Consider the following 20,006-nt stretch of genomic DNA (forward strand, 5'->3'; position numbering starts at 1 on the left):
CATAATTGTTAACTGGAATCGTGCAGGAAGAATAAAACGTGGCTAGAGATCAATCTCCTAAAGGAGGAAATGTGGGGAAATTCCTTTCAAGCCATCTCGTAAAACAGAGTCTATCCATTTAGGATAACCCAAGAACAGGAGCCCTGATATGGGACTCTCCAGAAAGCCCAGCTCTGCCTTGCACCAGACAACCCCCAAGCCAGAAGCTCTGCGGCCTGAATGCAGTCCAAGCCTGGATCCAAAGGTACAGTCATCTCCATTAGCAGGACTGAAAGGTTCTCTTTCAGCAAATTATTTGGCAGCTGCCCCTGAATGGCTGAGAGCTCCCTGAGGACAGAAGCAGTGCTGGGGTGGGAACCCAGCCGGTGCACAGTGCCAGCCTATGAGCCACTTAAGTCCCATCCAAGCCCCATTATGAGGATTTAAGTGAGACTTCAGTGAGGTATAAACCTTGGGGGAGATTGTCTCACCTCCACCCCCAAACATAAGCCGCCTTACCTTGCCTCCCCTCACCAATCCCAGCGCCGAAGCCATGCAAGGGAAGCCAGAGAGCAAGGGAGTCTCTCAAGTGCACGGAGCATCTGGGCTGCTCCAGATTGCAGAACAGCCCACAAGCAGCTCCTGGGAAGATGCTGGAAATTGGAGCGTGTCAGGGGCTGCTCCACTTTAAGATGGGGCTATTTCAGCTCCTAGAGCGACTCCGAATCCTGAGGACACCAAGATGGCTGAAAAGTCTTTGCCCGGTCACCCCTTCACCCCAACCTGCACTGGGGTAAATGGCACCCTGTGAGTAGATCTGGCTTTATCTTCTTATCCTGCCATGCTTACAAGTTACTTGGTGTTTGTTATAAATAAAAATACCAACATTTAAGAAAAACAGATGGAAGGTTTTTAGGTACCCAATTTGGCTTGCCTTACGCTGCTTTCTCTGCAGAACTTAAACTCTCCATTATCTCAGCGTAACTCTTTTTTTTTTATTTTTAAAAAGCATGCATGACTTACGCTAGGTCCGAACATAAATAACGACACACGAGCCCCTGGAGCCTTTGTCTACTACGTATGCTGAGTTGTCAATGTTGAATCGAGCACCCCTGTTTGTTCTGTTTTAATTTCAGAACATCTGAAGAATGGACTATGGGCCAGATTTTGCTCCGGGTTACACAGGGGCCACCCCCTCCCCACACTGATGGAATTATTCCAGATTTACACTGGTGTTGCTGTCTGCTGAATGTGGCCTGATGGGTTTTGCTGGGGTAGGAACATCTGCCCATCGCTTCTATACTCCACAATGGAACCAGTTCTGCTCCTACGAATGGCCAAACGCCCAAAGCTGCAGAGTGAACGCTCAGAGCTTGGTTTCTGAGGCTGGTGCAGGCTACGAGCCCCTTGGACTTTACCCCACCCCTTTGGCTGAGTTGTGTCCCCAGCATCAGAGGAATCAGGAATTTTAAAGCTCTAGAAATAAAAACATGTTTGGGGCCTAACTCCCCTTTGAATGAATATTCTCAATAGGCAAGATAACAACAATGGCCCCAGACACTAGAGACTGCAGCAGCGTCACTGCAGAATTACAGACCGCGGCCACAGGAGTCCTTTCGCAAGAGAGCAAGTCAGGCGCTGACTCGTCCGCTAACGCCCTCTGCTGTCTAAAGCAGAGCATGACTTTAGAGCTCAGCATGGAACAAGCTTCTCTAAGCACAGGCCTGGAACAGCAGCTACGAGCTCAGGCCCCGCTCCTGCAATGAGCATCATAGGTGGCCCTGGGGCTCGGCTCAGAGGTCTTTCTCCACAGAGCTCACTACGGGATCAGAGCCCAGTGCGTGAACCCTGTGTGTGCCAGCACCGAATTTGTGCCGTCTGGTGCGGCATTTTAAGCAGACGGAAGAGAACGGAAGCAACAGGGCTGAGGCAGCTTTCCTCCTTTCACTGCTTGGTTATCAATCATTGATGATAAGTCAGTCACAAGATAACTCAATAGTCTCCTCTCATAATGGCTTCTTTGCCTTTCTACTTCATCAAATCTCCTTTCCCGGCTCCTGCACAAGCCCCATTAATCTGTGAAAAACACTCCTCCTTTCCCCCACCCTTTTTGATTTACTATGTTTTTTTACAGCCTTAAAATCAACTTCCAGTCACATGGAAGGGTGCTTCTGTCTTGTTTGGATTCTGGTTGAATTGTGAATCCGTAAGATCAGTAGTTAGACGTGCAAATTGATAACATCTTGTTGAAAAATCCCCAGATTATGGCCAAATGACATTAAGGTTAAATGGATAAATTCAGAAATGCCAAACCAAAGTTGCTTCTGCATCCTTAACTGTCGAGTTGGAGCAATGTATTGCATGGGCCTCTTCTCAGTGATAAATACTTGGGAGGCATTAAGATACACTATCAAAGTAATAACATTTCTGCAGTGCCACATGTATGCAGTCAGCTGTTGTTTTGATTTCTGTGTATTGCACTGTTCAATCTCAAAGGAGTCTGCTGTCGACAGAGGTAGGCTTTTTGCATTCAGTGCCAACTCATATCTATGGACTGATTCTAATCTCACTTATCCCAGTTTTACCCTGACACATATTCTACTGTCTTGACATAACTCATGATACCAGACAGGTGTAACTGACAGCAGATCTAGGCCCACTGTGTGTTCTGTCACAGAGACTTTACTTGTGTTCTTTCTTGACTCATTCTTCGGGCCTAATCCAAACACACTGAAATGAATGAAAAGACTCTCGCAATCTGCCCCCTACATTAGGTCTCTAAGTCGTTCTCACAGAAAGCTGACTGTAGAAAGACATCAGCTGCATGGCTACCAGATGTACCATATATTCTGCAACAGAGATACACACTACAGGAGGGATGTTCCTTTGGTGGACGGGGTGGGTGGAAAGGGGTGCATAAAAGGAAGCAGAGGGAGAGTTTCTCTTTACTCCTGCTGGGCTCAGTGGCTTGGGAAGGCTGTGTCATAGGAAGGTACATAGGATCCAAGAATGGGAGGCCAAAATGCAGCCAGCCAAACCAAACCCTTTAAGAAGGCCTCCACATCATCCCTAGACAGCTGTGTTCCTAGTTCTCCTCGGGTTCTATGCGGCAGGCAGGTTTTCTCCCTCTCTCTTAGGCAGCAGGTTGGGAAGGAGCAGTTTAACCAAATGCCAAAAGCTCTTACCTCAGACCTGTGAGTCAGTAACCAAACATAGTATCTAAAACCCAGCTCAAGCTAGGATCATGGGGCCTGCAACTCCTCCCAGCCAGCAGGATTTCTAATCTCCTCTCTCTCTTGCTCAATTTCCTTTCCCTGTTTATATATATATATATATATATATATATATGTAGCCCCATGGCAGGACAGGGTGTTTCTTGACTTCGCTCCAGGCAGTTGGGCCAGAAGCGCTAACCTGTCCCTTAAAGGGGTAGCACACAATGTCCAGCTTGAACTGGTCCACGTGAGTTTTTATAGACTCTCACTTTTGCAGATGCTTCTATCCCAGGAGCTAGGCATGTGAAACAACCCAATAAATAAATACATTCCATCAAGTCACAACTGCTTCTTGCAGAGAAATGTACGCACAGCTGGGACTTATGGTGCTACAGCCTCCAAGGCCACAGTAGGTACGTCTCCACTGCCATAAAAAAAACCCATGGCACCAAGGCTCAGAGCTCGTGGGGCTTGGGCCGCAGGGCCAAAAATAGCCATGTAGACCTTTGTGCTGGGGCCTGGGCTCCGAGACCCGCCCCCCTCGCAGTGTCTCAGAGCCCGGGTTCCACCCCGAGCCTGAATGTGTACACTGTAGTTTTATAGCCCCACGGCCCAGTCCCACGAGCCTAAGTCAGCTGACCCAGGCCACACTGCGGAGTTTTTAATGCCGTGTAGACCTACCTACCCAGTGAACTGGGCTGCTAGAAAATTTCACATGAACTTCTCTGGGCTTTGAGAATCTTATTCCAGTTCCTGTGGCAGGAATGGGCTATTGTAGCCACAGACCATTCCAGCCCCTGCCTCTGCAGTGCGAGCTCTACACAGGTGCCCTCTGTTAAACGTTGATAGTCCCTCTACAAGCCTGGTCAGGGTTGGGTCTGGCTATAACATGGCTAGACAGTGTGGATGATGCGGACACATTTTCAAATCACATGCTGTGGCCTGGGTAGAGATCTAGAGCTGAATTCAGATCTGCTGGCACAAGCAGTGGCCTGGCCCAAACCCTAGGCGGGAATCAGCCAAGGAACAGCAGGGAGCATTACTATCTTTGCCCTTTCTTGGGGTTTCCTTCAGGAGGAGAGCCCCTAGCAGCCCTGCGGGTTCAATGTGCATGAAGGGCGTGCTGAGGAAGTGCATTCTCCCCATCCTTCCATACACAGCCTTTGGGTCTGATCCAATTCTTGTGTTCCTATCCTAGCCATGCCCCTCTCCAGCTGATACTGCCCTCCACGCTGAACCTCTGCAGGACCCTGGATGGAGAGTGGATTGTTGCTGCTTTCCTCCGATACAACCTTCTCATGCTCAGATTTTCTGCCCCTGGGGCCCTGGTTTAGATGTTCCCTAGCTGGATTAAAGCCATGGCTATGATGAAGGTCCTGCCAACAAGCCACAATGTTTAACCAAGTCCCCTGACGTTTTTGTAACTGTGGTATCGATGGGCCCTTATACCCACAAGGCCACATTCTCATGCAGTTCAAAGCAAAAAGGTTCACTCCTCATGGTCGGCAAGGCTGGCTCTGGGAAGGGGGACAGTCTAATACGGGCCTCAGCAGGGAATGCTGGGAGTGTTGAGATGAAGGAAAGGACAGGCAGGTGGCAGCAAAGACTTACAGTAACTTTTGCCTGACACCTCCCTTGCTCGTGGCAGATACGCTGTGAGAGAGGCAGCAAGCTTACTAAAGAGTTAAACACAACGGAAGGGCCCTAGCGTCTTCCCTCTGCATTTGCTTTTCCTCTCTCCTTTGTCTTGTGACTATTTTTGTCAGCAGTTCAACCGCTTCGTTCACCCTGCTCTTTCCGGGTGCACTGTCAGAGAGCATGGCGCCAAGCGAGAAGGCACCAGACACATTCATAAATTACAGTGCAGACAAGGGGCCAATAAATGCTGTGTCACTGAAAGTCAAGCTGAGCTTTGCCATTGACTTGAATAAGAACTAGATCAATCCCCAAGTTACCAGGATGTACACATCCAAGAGGCCTGAAGGGTCTTTAGAATGAACTGGCTGATCAGCTAACTAAAGATACGCAATCTCTCATTAAAATCCACCTCTGTGTTGGAGGACTGGACAGCAGCCAGTGGCGTAGCTATCTTTGAAAAGGCACTAGAGGTGATCCTGAGAATCACAGACCCCAATGAGCATTACTTCTGTCCCATCTACATTCATTTTAATTCTCATTTCAACCAGAGTTATCAAATTTCTAGATCGGGGTGTCAAATATACCGTCCCTGGGCCAGATCCTGCTTGATGTGGCTCCACAGGACATATTCAGATTGATCATGGTTTTCACTGAAAAAGCAAAGTAAGTTTCCAGCCCTCACGGCTGATCTCTCTGCACACCTTCCCAATGACAGCACAGGAGAATGCTGTGGACTAAGGGGAATATAGAGTCTTCCATGTATATCCCGGTCCAGGGGGATACTTTAAAACAGAATTTGGCCCTCAGCACCAAGAGTTTGAGAGACCCTGCTCTGCATGAACACGAAATGAAAGACTTTGCCAAAAAAAATCATGCTTCACTAATCTATAAGAGTTCTTTAAGCCTGTCAACAAAATAGTGGCTAAAGGAGAACAGGTTGATATAAAATTTCTTCGGATTTTCAAAAAGCCTCCAAGAAGAGGCTACCAAGGAAACTAACTAGTCCTTGGCTGAGGTAAAGTTCTGTCATGGATCAGAAACTGGCTAAGAGACAGAAAACAAAGAGTAGGAATAAATTAAATGGTCAGTTTTCATCCTGGCAAAATATCCACAATAGGCTGCTCAGGGGCTCTGTACCCAGGACTGGTGTTGCTTAATATATTCATTAAAATCTGGGAAAGTGATCAGAGAGGTGGCAAAATGTACAGAAGACACATACATTTAGGTTGGTTAAGGGAGGCTGTGTGGCACTTCAGAGAGACACACAACTTGTAAACTCAGTAAATTTGAGCTGGACAACTTACAGAGTCATTTTGAGAAGAACTGCAATTAAAGCCTCCCTGTTAACAATTTAAGGCCCGGACTAGCAAAGCACTAGGGCCCTACCAAATTCACGGCCATAAAAATCACGTCACGGACCGTGAAAGCTGGTCCTCCCCCCCCCCATGAAAATTGGTCTTGTATGCTTTTACCCTATACTATACAGATCTCACGGGGGAGATCAACATTTCTCAAATTGGGGGTCCTGACCCAAAAGGGACTTGCGGGGAGGGGTCATGGTATTGCCACCTTTATTTCTGTGCTGCTGCCTGCAGAGCTGGGCGGCCAGAGCGCAGCAGCCGCTGACTGAAGGCCCAGCTCTGCAGGGAGCAGCACAGAAGTCAGGCTGGCAACACCAGACCAGGCCATCCTGACTTCTATGCTGCTCCTGGCGGGGGCTCTGCCTTCCGAGCTGGGCTCCCGGCCAGCAGCTGCCGCTCTCCAGCTGCCCAGCTCTGAAGGCAGCGCCCTGCCAGCAGCAGGGCAGAAGTAAGGGTAGCCGTACCGCAAACCCAACCCCCCAGCCACACACACACACACCCCTCCTTTTTGGATTAGGCCCCCCCTACAATTACAACACCATGAAATTTCAGATTTAAATAGCTAAAATCATTAAATTTACAATTTTTAAAATTCTATGACCGGGAAATTGACCAAAATGGACTGTGAATTTGGTAGGGCCCTCGCTTTGCCGGTATGGCTAGATCAGCAGAGCCACCTAAAGTAGTCGCAGTGTATGCCGACAGGAGGAGGAGTTCTTCCCTCCCACCTCCCTGAGCAACATTAGCACAGCTGACTGAAGCCCTCTTCCCTACGCTGCGTCTGCACTGGGGATTTGGCTGGCATAGCTACAACATTTTCCCCAAATTGGGCCCCCTCAACGTTACAAAGGGTCCTCAGGCAGGTCCTCAGGGCTGGCTGAGCTCAGCTGTTAGCTCTGAGCATTGCAACCTCTGGGATTGCAGCGCCGCTAAAAGTTGGCCCAGCCGCCACAAGATCGGGGAGGGACAAAATCGAGTGAGTGGCGCTGCAACCCCATGCATCGGTCGCAACACCACTCACCAATTTGGCCCAGCTGGCCCCCCAACACGATGCCTGCAGCAGGAAGCCAAGCTGAGCCCAGCCAGCCCCATGGAACTGGAGCTGAAGGAGGTACCCCTATGGGGTGAGTGTAGGGTGGGCACTAAGCCCCACCACCCAGCCCTCCCCTCTCCCCCAGCACAGGACCTGACCCACCCCACACCTGTTTATTGGGTTGAGACAGGCCATCCCCCCCCCACCCATTTTCTGGGTCACAACAGGCCATTTCTCCCCCACCCCAATTACTCGTTCAACATTTACAGAGAGGCCCTGAGCACAAGAAGGTTGTGAACCACTAAGCTGGGGGGTGTGGTGTTCTCACACCCTTAAATGGCAGAGCTATTCCAACAAAGCTTTGTAGTACAGACTTGGCCTCAAGCATGCGTTTAACTCGAAAGCCCTATTGAAGCCATGTGTACCACTCCCATACTCAAAGTTAAGCCTGTCCTTAAGTGCTCTGCTGGCCCATGATTCCAGCCCTTTGCAATGAAGTGAATTAATCCTTCTGGAATATCCCTATTAAACCACTCCCCCCTCCTTATGTTTCCTTCCCGCAGGGGCCAAAGTGAGCCCCACTGGCAAGCCAAGCCCCCACAGAAGGCCTTATTGATATCCCCCGCACATGCCCGGAATGGAATGAGCTTAGTCACCTGCTATTTCTTCCCCCAGCTCATTGTTTTCCAACCCGCATTTACTGAACGGCTCGAACACTGGATGTTCTGTTCGGAACAGATTTTTAGGAGGTTCCAAGGCCAGCCACTCACTCTCTTTAGTTGCGGAAGCTATTTACGGCAGACCTGGGATGGCACAAAATGCCCGTACTTTTCTACTGCTGCTGGAGATTCTATGTGGTACGTTCACCAGCTCTTACAAAAAAACGGGAACCAAAACACGAAGGCAGAGGAAACACACAAGAAGGCACAATGGACGCAGCAGCTATTATGGGAAGAACAGCCACCACTTAGCAGGACAGCGATTTGCATTTCTCCCACATCTTCCATCCAAGGATCTCAAGCGTTAATTATTTAAGCCTCCAACATACAGCATTTTCCCTGTTTTCCAAATGTGAGAGTCAGACAAATTAATTAAACGATTTGCCTCAGGTTGCAAAGATCATCAGTGGTCAAATCCAAGTCTCCTGATTACCTGTCCTATGCTTAAAACCACAAGCCCACCTTTCTCCTCCTAAAAACTTGTGCAAAGCCTTCCTGGACATGACTCCAGGAATGGCTACCGAGACATCCTTGGCTTACTCCTATTGGGTTTTTTCCCCCTGGACGCTGTGCTGACTGAGCTAATGCACTTCGGAACTAAAGTGTGTCACCCTGCCCATCAGGAAATATATTTACGCTTCACTTAACACTGGAAATTGTACCGACTGGTTGCTGAACAAAAGCCACTCCAAATTAACAAGGTAAAATACTCCAAGCAGCAGTCTTCTGACTACTAAGAGCAGCAGGGTCTGCAGCGATATGGGAGTGAATAGGTGACATTGACACAAACGTGCCCTCAGAGCCAGCTTCCAGCAGTGGGTAAAAATCATGAATGTGATTTAAAGTTCTATAAATCAGTGCAAGCAATGCCTCGCCTGAAGGCTACCTGCCATTGTCAACGGTCATTTTGTTACTGAGTGGAGAACAAAAGTAGTGGGCATGGCAAAACAAAGGTCTAATACCCCTTACATAGATGCTGTGCCCAGATCATTGAGGAACATAGGACTAGAAAGGACTTCCTTGTTCGTGGAATCCAGTCCAGCCCTATTTAAGGCAATCCCTTCATACATCCCATTCATAAAGTCATCAAACTGCATCTTTCAGCTAGTTTTGAGTAGTTATGGCTAAGAGACTGGTTGTCACATCCAAGATTTTTGTGACACAACCCAGTCTATTTCGATTTGTGTTGTTTAAGCCATAGAAAGCTACCCCTTTGTATGAAAATATTCCTAGACCGACTTACGAACCCATCAAATTTAAAGACGCACCAGATTTTATCAACACGAGGCACAGCAAACAATGTAATAAAACACTGGTGTGTCTCTTTAAATACTGTTAAACTATTAAGGGCAGCTATTCAAATGTCCTTCTAAGGGAAAGTGTAATTGAAACACCGTGGCAGGGTTTCCCTTTTCCGAAAAAAGGAAATGAAGATTGTACTCGTGGGGACAAAGCCATGACTTCCTGTAACAAATAGGCAGGGGTAAGCATGAGACTGCAAACTAGGAATGGAGACGTTCACACGTCAAAGGTGAGGCCCCAAATCCCGCAGACTTATGCGGGGAGGAGAGGGTTAAAACCTGTGTCTCGTTCCGGGATCAAGACCGTAAAACTTTAATTTAAGATTGTTACCTTACGAACAAGCATGTAGGGCCTGGCTGTCCTTTCCCACCCAGGAGTTACTTCTCTGAAAGTCAGAGGGATAACCCCTGTTTGGGGCTACTCATACCCATCCTGGTCTGTTTATCATCTCTTAATCAGGCCTTCATTTTGAGGCTAGATGAATCATTTGAATGGTTATTGGTATTATGGCTGAACCTAGTAACACCAATCAAAAGTCAGGACCCCACTGTGCATTTCCCTTAATATTCACACAATTTGCATTATCTGTTCTGAATGCAGAAAACCCTGTACACAATACAGAAGATGCACTAGATACTGAGAGCCTAAGCAGACTAAAAGGAAAGGAAAGTAGACTAAAGTAGACTAAGGCGTAAGTAGACTAAGCAATTGCTTAGGGCCCCAAGCAGCTCAAGGGGGTCCCCCCAACTGTTGTGGGGGGCCAAAATATTCCTGCTCAGGGCCCCCAAATGGGCTAGCACCACCTCTGACAGCCACACATTTTAATGCTCAAGAATTTTGCCTCACCTTCCAAGACAAAAACAAAATAGCCGCAATAGTGAGTGATTCAAAGCAGCTAAGGAGACCCCTGGTAACGCTCTTGAACATCCGGGAGCTACACACACATAGCTATAGGCCCCAATCCACAGAGCTCTCTGCAGAATCGGGGCGATAGGTTAAGTCATCTTTTGCAAGTTGCAATTTTGTCGGAAATATTGGCTGTATTTTGTTGTGAAACACTGCTAAGGAGAGAGCAAACACACGTCAGACTTTACAACATTTTTACCAACCCAGGCACAAGCCCAAGTCACCCATCCTTATTCCGGATCCCTCGCCCTAGAGGAGTCGAATTTTTGTGAGGCTGGCGTGAGTTGTATGTGCTGGACAGTCTGCCATTCCCTTTGAGGTCACAAATCGCAGGTGCTTCTGCCCCATCTGAAGAGGGGAGCGAAGCTGGCCAAAAATAAACAAACAGATAAATAAATCACACAACGCTTCCCAAGGTAAGAGTCACAACCCCCTCCCTGAAGAGGGGGCCTTACACGAGCAGACAGTAGGTCATGCATGCTTCAGTCCCAAGGCTCTCATTCATGCCCACGACAGATGGGCAGCTATAACCCTAAGCAGAAGTTACTGAGAATACTCCCTAACGCTGTACAGTGATTCGTTCTGCCAACTGAAATCAGTGACTGACATATGAATAAAATCAGGCATTCTGTTTCTCAAGTAAAGCCTTTATTTTCATTCCTCACACTCAGGGTTATACAACAATCACCATTGTGGGAACAACACTTTTTTTACGCACAAAATATGCATAAGAGAACAGAAGATGTCCATTTCAGGGACAGCAGCTGCATTTATTGGAGGCTGGCTCTTTGCAGACACAGCCCTTGGCACAACCATTGCATCTAGCTGGGCAACAGGAGCAGCAGCCTAAACAAAATAAAAATAAAAAGACAGTGTATTGACAGCAACAAAGATGCTGCATTCTCTAGAATCTCAGGAAATGCAACGTATGAAAGATGTCTTGATTGTGGTGGTTTTTTGCCCCTTTGTGATCTGTATCTAGTAGAGGAAAGAATACATGGCACACTTCTCCCTGTTCTATACTAAAAGATTAACCTCTCTTAATGTAGGTTCCAAGGGCTTTTGAGAATCAAGTCCTACAAAGGTCTAACTCTGCTCTCAGCCATTCCATTGCAAGGACCCAATTCAATAAGCACATGCCTAAGTGCTTTGCTGTTTGAGATCCTATAACCAGAGTATCTATTGACTTCAGAGCAGTTCCTCTGCTTTTAAACCGGAGTAACAGAGCAGAATGTGGCCCTGAAACTTTGGGCTCCTCTTCACCACTCTTGCTACTCCCACAACTCACTGGAAACAACCTGATTACATCTCAAAGCCTCAGCAATACTACTTCCAAAGAAATTACAGCTCATAAGCTATGGAAGTGTTAAAATACTTCGATCTAACCCACATTATCAGTGGTAAAAAAAAAAATCTACTCACTTTTTTTGCAAGATACACATCTACGATTTTTGCATTTGCACCCGGCAGTGCAGCCGCACGAGCCACCTTGAGGGATGAAGAGAAAGGAGAGGTCATCAGCATTGTTCAACTAGAACACCTGGTCAGACACCAAAAGGAGAATTTTATCAACAATCCTTTTCAGGTTATACAAAGTTCCCAAGCTCCCATCCAACCCCATGGCTCAATTTTCATTGTTTTTTCCTGTTACCTGGCTCTTTCCAAAAAAGAGAAAAAAGTTACTTGAAGAATCTTCTTACGCCCTGAAAAAAAGTGTATTTTAAAACATACTTGGCCCTCTTTACAGGATATTTAAATATTGCCCACCTTGCTAAGGTACGACCAGGCGGTATTCAAGTCAGAGAGTTTGGGTTCCAGAATCCATTCACAATGATTTCATAACCCAGAGGGGAAAGCCAGAGTCACTCCAAGGTGCCACAAGTCCTCTTGTTCATTTTGCAGGTACAGACTAGCAGGGCTGCTACTCTGAAACCTCCAAGAGCTCGAGACTCTCTCCCCTGCCCATGCTGATGGCATGCAAGGATGATGGCTGTTTCCCAGTGAGGGGAAAACAGAGGCCCTTCCCAGAAGGGCTTAATTTGTAAGGCAAGAGGTGCAGGGACTCAAACATTTCTTTTTTTTTACATCCACAACCGATGCAGCAAAGACCACAGGTGCTGGGCTAGGCACTGCCAAGCCTAGAGGTGCTGGGGCTTAGCCCTAGCACAAATTAAGCCCTGGCCTCCCCGACTAGTCTAAGAACCCCCCATGGCAGCCTGGAGCAGGTGTCTGTGCATCCCGCCAGCGGGGGGAGTCACTCACCGGTAACACAAGGACAGTCCTGGGGATCCATCGCTGGCGTGGCTCCTTCAGTGGCTGCTCAGTCAGAGGGAGACTCAGGGATCAGAGGAGAGTTTGGCTCACGAGCTGCGCCCGCTGCCTCCTATTTATCCCGGCGGAAGGGTGAAGGCGAGCGCAAACCCTCCGCGAGCCCTGCACACGACCCCCGAAACACCAAAGGGGGACGCAGTCTGCAAACCCCTCCCCCGAGTGCATTGCACGACGGTGCTGTAGCCACACAGACTGACCAGGGCGCTGTATGCAACCCCCGTGCATTGCACGGTGCTGTGTGCAAACCCCCTGCCCCCCGTGCATTGCACGGCGCTGTGTCGGCACAGACCGACCAGGGCGCTGTGTGCAAAACTCCGCCCCGTGCATTGCACGGTGCTGTGTGCAAACCCCCTCCCCCCGTGCATTGCACGCCGCTGTCTCGGCACAGACCGATCAGAGCGCTGTATGCAAACCCCCGCCCCGTGCACTGCACGGCGCTGTGTGCAAACCCACCCCCCCCCGTGCATTGCACGGCGCTGTGTCGGCACAGACCGACCAGGGCGCTGTGTGCAAAACCCCGCCCCGTGCATTGCACGGTGCTGTGTCGGCAGAGACCGACCAGGGCGCTGTGTGCAAAACCCCGCCCCGTGCATTGCACGGTGCTGTGTGCAAACCCCCTCCCCCCGTGCATTGCACGCCGCTGTCTCGGCACAGACCGATCAGAGCGCTGTATGCAAACCCCCGCCCCGTGCACTGCACGGCGCTGTGTGCAAACCCACCCCCCCCCCGTGCATTGCACGGCGCTGTGTGCAAACCCACCTCCCCCGTGCATTGCACGGCGCTGTGTCGGCACAGACCGACCAGGGCGCTGTGTGCCAACCCCCCCCAGTGCATTGCCCTGTCGCGCAGCTCTCTCCCGGGGCACGCGGACCCCGCTGCACCCCCAGGCAGGGCTTCTCCTTTCAGGCTCAGCCCGTCCCAGCCAGGGCACGGAAGAAGGAGCCGCGATCGCTCCCCTCCCCACCCTGCCCGGGGGGCGGAAGCTGGGCCCCGAGCCCCAGCAGCGGGTCTCCGGGCCCGTGCGCAAAGCCGGGGCTCGGCCGCCCAGCGTGACTCAGGGGCTCCCGGGCCCGTGCGCTGCCAGGCGCATGCGGGGAGAGTCCCCAGGCCGGGCTGCGGGGAGCTGGGACAGCGCCCTGCCCCACGCCCCCCGGAGCTACCCGGGCACAGCGGGGCATTGCGCCCCCTGGGACACAGTCACTGGCCTGGCGGCCCAGGGGCGGGTGTTTGAAGGGTGCTGATGGCAGAAGCTCTGCCAGCGGGAGAGTAGCCTCTTCTGGGAAGCCTTAGAGCAGGGACGTGCCCTAGTCTGGGACACTTTGGGGGGGTGGGGGGGCAGAGCGAGAGAAGAGCAGTCCCTTAAAAGCGGGTTTGGCCTCATCCTTTCCCAGTTAGGGCCTCTGTTCCCTTAAGAAGAAAAGGGGGACCTGTGGCACCTTAGAGATTAACCAATTTATTTGAGCATAAGCTTTCGTGAGCATGAACTTTCACTTCATCGGATTGAGTTTATGCTCAAATATATTGGTTAGTCTCTAAGGTGCCACAAGTCCTCCTGTTCTTTTTGCGAATACAGACTAACACGGCTGCTACTCTGAAACCTATTCCTTAAGATATATGGAGTTGATCACAGTCATAGCAGCCGGTGCGGGATTGTAATAGGTCTCCCCGGAAGGCAGCCCCAGGAACATGGCTGAAACCCCCCCACTTCCCCCCCAGACAGAGGGCTAACAGGAGCCAGTGGCTGGAAGCTGAAGCGAGACACATTCAGATTGGAAAGAAGACACGTTTGTCAGAGCAGGAGTTAGCCACCACTGGAACAATTCGTTCCTAGGGGTCCGGGCGGCTTCACCATTGCTAATAGCTTTTTAAAATCAAGATTGGATTTTTGGAGGTGAAATAGACTCTGGTTCAAAGGGAATTATTTTGGGGCAGTTCTATGGCCTGTGTTACACACTAGGTCAGACTGCATGAGCACAGGGGTCGCTGCAGGTCTTGGAGGAGTCATTCTGAACATTGATAATCAACTGTCAACCGCAGCTTTATCCTCCTCCTCCTCCTCCCCCCCCCCCATTTCCTTCTTTTAGGCTCCCCTCCTGTTATACCAATAAAATAAAAACCAGCAGGATCTTATTAAAGAGGAAAAGGCAAAATGCCACATTTATTGTGAATACAGACAGAAAGAATCATAGTAAGCAGTTAGTTATAGCTATAACATTCCATTCATTCATACACACACACATGTTCTGCAAGGTTGTTATCATAGTTACCAGCCTTAGAGTTGCTCATGTCAAGCCACTGGCCAGGTGGCCTGGACATGAGAAGGGAGCAGGGCCTTGCCAGATGCTCATCTGATGCTCCTGGAAGTTGGTTTGCAGAATCAGACCCCAAAGTTCTCACTTTCTAGAGTCCATTTTTATAGGAATTTCTTCCTATGCCAGTCTATGGGAATTGCTTCATCATGCTGTTGCAGAATCAATCAGCAGATGGCACATTCCTGACGGCTCCGTGCTGCCAGATGTTATCTTGTTCTTTGGTTCTCCCATTCTTGAGGCTGTTGGGTGGATTCCAGTCTGCCCTCCGGGGGTCCTCTGTTTATTTCCACTTGATGCCTTCTTCAGCCGATGGACACTGGATTCTTAGGCTGGCACCTCCCTGATCATTCAGTTATTATCCACACCGAGCATCCATCCTCATACATCCTCTATCTCTATTTTAATCACAATTGTTAACAAAGCAAGATGAATACAACAAAAGGGCGGGGAGTCTCTGGGTGCTGTTTCTGTTGTTACAGATATTGCTTTGAGTCTCTTCCTGTGTGAGTAGTTGTTGTTACAAAGAATTGCTTTGAGAACAGACTCTGTCTTAGAATGTACTAACACAATTAGCAGCTTGCAAGTTTCACACATAGAGGGAGAGAAACAGTACCAAAAACCAAGAGACTTCTTAATTAGTAATACCCTGGAATTTAAACTATGGGGAAACAAACTCATTTGTGATTTTAATACAGAACTTCTTTAATATGATCCAACGCTCCCACCAACTCAGGCAGCATGAGGTGAGACCAAGCTCTCCCCGAGCCACCACCCCATCTTCAGTTTTCCCTGTTTATTCTCAGGGGACCCCACAAACAGGTCTGTTGCTGGGGCAAAAAGAGCCTGCACGGAAAGGCAAAGAAAACCCCAGAGAGTGGGAGAACCACTGAGGAAATTCTTCTACCTCAGTGGTACAGCAGTTGGAGGCAGGAAGGGAGGCAGCCAGAAGTCGTTCAGGAGGGGTGGAAAGGGGAACTGTATCCCTCTGCTCTGGGAAGTGAGGGGATGATCTAGCCTGCACTGCCATTAGAAAGATGCTGGATTATGACAGGTCTCTGTGGCATATGAGTGGGAATCTGTTACAGCAGGGCACGCCAATGTTGACACCTCATATCGTGCAGGGAGAGTCACCAGATGCAGTAGCTTCAAGCAGGACCTGGTCACGTGCAGAAATATTAACTCAGTTTTAGCAAAGCCTTTAGAAACAAAGAAAATCTGGCTTCTGTTACATCCATGCAATGCCCCTGCATCCCCCAGTGTTTGTATGGCAGAAGCACCTATGTACCATGGAGTTGGATGCGGATGATTGGACAGACTTCAGTGGGATCGCCGGGGTATAGATGAGGACAGGCTGTAACCCTGTGTTTACTGTATTACCCACAGAGTGATTACAATTAAGGGCATGCATTTAAGGCACTCTGAATAGGCCTAGGGTAAAGAAATATTGCATTGTGGCAACAGCAGTTCCTTTATCAAAACAGCCGAGTCTCAGTGGGTTTCCTCCAGCTCTGTTACCCTCAGTGAGCCTTGTCACCATTCAGAGCAACTGCACCTGCATTCCTCCTCTGTACCCTCTCCAGGGCACCTACTCTAGGCCCCCCGTGGAGGCCCGTATCTCACTCTCTCCGGACCAGGATTTTTCCAGGCTGCCTACCCTATGATATCCCCAGCAAGCCAGGCTGCCCAGAGTCTGCATTTTGCAGCCTCCAAAGATGATGAGCAACTCTAATTTCTAGCAGTTATATGTTACCACACAGCTCTTTCTAGGCAAATAGATTAATTTTTAAGAACTACAAGGAAACCATAAAAACCGATACAAGTTCCCGTACACATACGCTTGCTACAAGTGACTGGAGCATAGGAAGCCTACCTCCCAGGTGGAGCAGGGCCTAGCCTCGTGGTTGTGGCAGCAGCTCAGACCAATGGCAAGTGTAGATCCAGGTACTGATCCTACAGTAAAGCCAGAGTCAAAGAACCAAGCGAAGAGTCAGAGGCAGGAAGCACCCGGGAGTGAAGAGCTAGAGCAGGGCAAATACAGCTATAGGTATGATACACAATGAGGCTCAGGTAGCAGGCTGCTGGCTCACCTGACCAGTCAGGCAGCACAGCCATTTGTGAAAGGCTCATTGGGCCCAGCTGAGTTTGCTGGGTTGCCTAGCAACTAGGCTGGGCACCAGCTGCGCTCCTCACACTTACCAGAAGTCCTCCATCAGTCTGATGGGGTCTCAGTCGGCCAAAGCCGTGCAAGTCCCTGCTAGGGAGGATTGGGGCTTCCTTTGACAGAAGATCCTGCTGTTGGCTGGATGAGAAAGAAGGCCCTGATGAGGTGGGTGAGGTATTATCTTTTATTCGACCAACTTCTGTCAGCGAAAGACAAGCTTTCAAGTTTACACAGAGCTCTTCCTCAGGTCTGGAAAACTAACTCAAAGTGTCACAAGGTTTGAACAGATGGTTTAGCACAGGCAGTTAACATATATTTCAAGGGACCGTTCAATGGGTGTTCACTTATGCTAACCGATCTATTCAAATCTTGTATTCAACAGTGACGCTTTGAGTTTCTTTCTCAGACCTGAAGAAGAGCTCTGAGTAAGTTCAAAAGCTTCTCTCTCTCACTGACAGAAGTTGGTCCAGTAAAAGATAATACCTCACCCACCTTGTCTCTCTAATATCCTGGGACCAACATGGCTACAACACTGAATGCAAAGAAGGCCCTGAGTCAGTTCAAAGTCAGGCTTTTCATCCAGAAGTCCTTTCGTTGTCTATTTGTCTGTGGAGAATCCAGTTTGAACTGCTATAGTCGACTGTCTCCACTGGGGTCGCCTCTCTGGAGGTGTTACACCCTCAGTGAATTTGCCTAATTGCCCCCCATTCTTAGTTCCTGCAGGAGCTGTGGTCACCCTCCCCCATGGAATTACATCCAGTCCCTGGCTCACAATGATACATAAACTTTGTAACAGAGTAAGATCTCCCAAAGAGGTCAATTTCCTGTCACAAGCCTTATAACAGCTGGGTCCCAGTAAGACCAGCACTAAGCTTCAGAAAAGGCGGCCACAAAGCTTCAAATATCCACAGATACTGGGGAAAAATGAACTCCTTGGGAGCCATCCCAATGAATGGACTTTCTGGATTAAAATGAGTGTCTTGTATTACCTGAAAATAAATTGCTCCAGCCAATTACATCCTTTGTCAGCATTCTGACAGATGAACAGGAAACCAGACTCTTACAGTTGTATTACTGAGTCCCTCGTGATTAGGGTCACCACCTGGTAGGGCCAGTATTTGACTGGTCTGGCCAGTTTTTTTATGGCATTGCCAGCTGGCAGAAAAATAATTTAATCTGCTGGGGTTTTTTTACCTGGGTCTAAAGATTTGCATTATTATCACAATATACTGGGATACCTGATGTTAAAAGTTTCTGTGTCCAGCTAAAGATGCTACCGTGCTTCCACTTCTGCAGTTTAAGAAAATGATGTCATCAATCTTATCCATATGTGTTAGCTCTCTAGATACAGGTTTCAGAGTAACAGCCGTGTTAGTCTGTATTCGCAAAAAGAAAAGGAGTACTTGTGGCACCTTAGAGACTAACCAATTTATTTGAGCATGAGCTTTCGTGAGCTACAGCTCACTTCATCAGATACATACCGTGGAAACTGCAGCAGACTTTATATATACACAGAGAATATGAAACAATACCTCCTCCCACCCCACTGTCCTGCTGGTAATAGCTTATCTAAAGTAATCGTCAGGTTAGGCCATTTCCAGCACAACCTGGATTTGTGCTGGAAATGGCCTAACCTGACGATTACTTTAGATAAGCTATTACCAGCAGGACAGTGGGGTGGGAGGAGGTATTGTTTCATATTCTCTGTGTATATATAAAGTCTGCTGCAGTTTCCACGGTATGTATCTGATGAAGTGAGCTGTAGCTCACGAAAGCTCATGCTCAAATAAATTGGTTAGTCTCTAAGGTGCCACAAGTACTCCTTTTCTCTAGATACAATAAGTGGCTGTTGAAGGGGGAGGGAGATTCTGGAGTTACCTTGTGGTTGGGGTTGCCTGGGGCTTGTTTTTTGGGGGTGGCGGAACTGCTGGATTTTTGCATTTCAAAGGTGGTAACTCTACTCGTGGTTGCCCGGGATGATGAAGGAAAAGCCACAACTGACAGATCAAATATAAAACATTTTCAAAAAGTGCCCGGATAGTGGGTGTTGCCGTTTTGGGGCACCAATCCTGCAACACCTTGGGCTAATGTTCCAGGGCACTGAGTATCTCCAGCTCCCACTGACTGATATTCAGCCTGAACGTTCCCCTTCTTAATTTCCTCCTATCACCCTCTGGGTGCTCCCTGTGTACTGTGCTCAATAATCCCTTTCCTTCCTTGGGGTTTACACCCTTCAGATACGAGCAGCATTTCCTCATGCCCACCCACCCCACTTTAGCCATCCTTCCTTAGCCCAGTTCTAAGTATTGAACTACATTTCCAGTCTTTCCTCAGAAACCAGACCCCCTCCAGCCTCCTGATTAATTTTGTTTCTCTTCTCAGAGCTCCCTCCAATTCTTTACTATCTTTCCAGTACCGAGGGGCTCTGGCCTGAACACAATACTCCACACGCTGTGAGGTAGGGAGCTATCTTCTCCCTGTCCGGTGACACACAGCCCAGTATTGCATTCGTGCCTTACTGCACTGCCAGCTCATATCTAGCATACTCACCCAGAGGGAGCACCAGGGAGGCTGTAATCTTGAAAGAGCCCAAGGGCTGATAACATTAGCTAGAAGCTAGCAGCATGTTAGCCAGAAGCTCGCCTTTGAGAGGAAGGATGATGCAGTGGTTAAGGGTGCCACTTGGGAGATCTAGGTCTAGTTTTCTGCTCTGCCACAGATTTCCTTAGGCTTGGTCTAAACTACGGTTAGGCGGACGTAAGGCATCTTATGTCAACCTAACTCTTATCAGTGTCTACACTACAGCGTTGTTCCCGCTGATGTCCGTTGCCCACTACACTGACCTAATAACGCCCCCTCCATGAGAGGCGTAGTGCTTAGGTCGATGTCGTTAGGGTGACGTCATATCTATGGAGATACTGTGTTACTTACATTGCCTGTTGGCTGCCAGCCCTGCACAGAGCTCACAGCGGGAGCCCAGCCACCCTAGGGCTGACAGCCTGACCCACGCATCCCTGGGCCAGGAGCTCCAGTGTCCCACAATACTCCA

At 49.0% G+C, this 20,006-nt stretch overlaps 1 long non-coding RNA gene across 1 annotated transcript; it reads right to left on the reverse strand.

The window, feature by feature from the left end:
* Positions 1–14,711: 14,711 nt before the first annotated feature.
* Positions 14,712–17,463, reverse strand: LOC144272844 (uncharacterized). The gene is made up of 3 exons (XR_013347685.1): positions 16,993–17,463; positions 16,667–16,746; positions 14,712–15,952 (listed from the first exon to the last, which is right to left on the reverse strand). It is a non-coding gene; the product is annotated as an uncharacterized LOC144272844 (long non-coding RNA).
* Between the last annotated feature and the right edge of the window lie 2,543 nt (positions 17,464–20,006).

Source organism: Eretmochelys imbricata, chromosome 12 (assembly GCF_965152235.1).
Source record: "Eretmochelys imbricata isolate rEreImb1 chromosome 12, rEreImb1.hap1, whole genome shotgun sequence".
NCBI lineage: Eukaryota > Metazoa > Chordata > Testudines > Cheloniidae > Eretmochelys > Eretmochelys imbricata.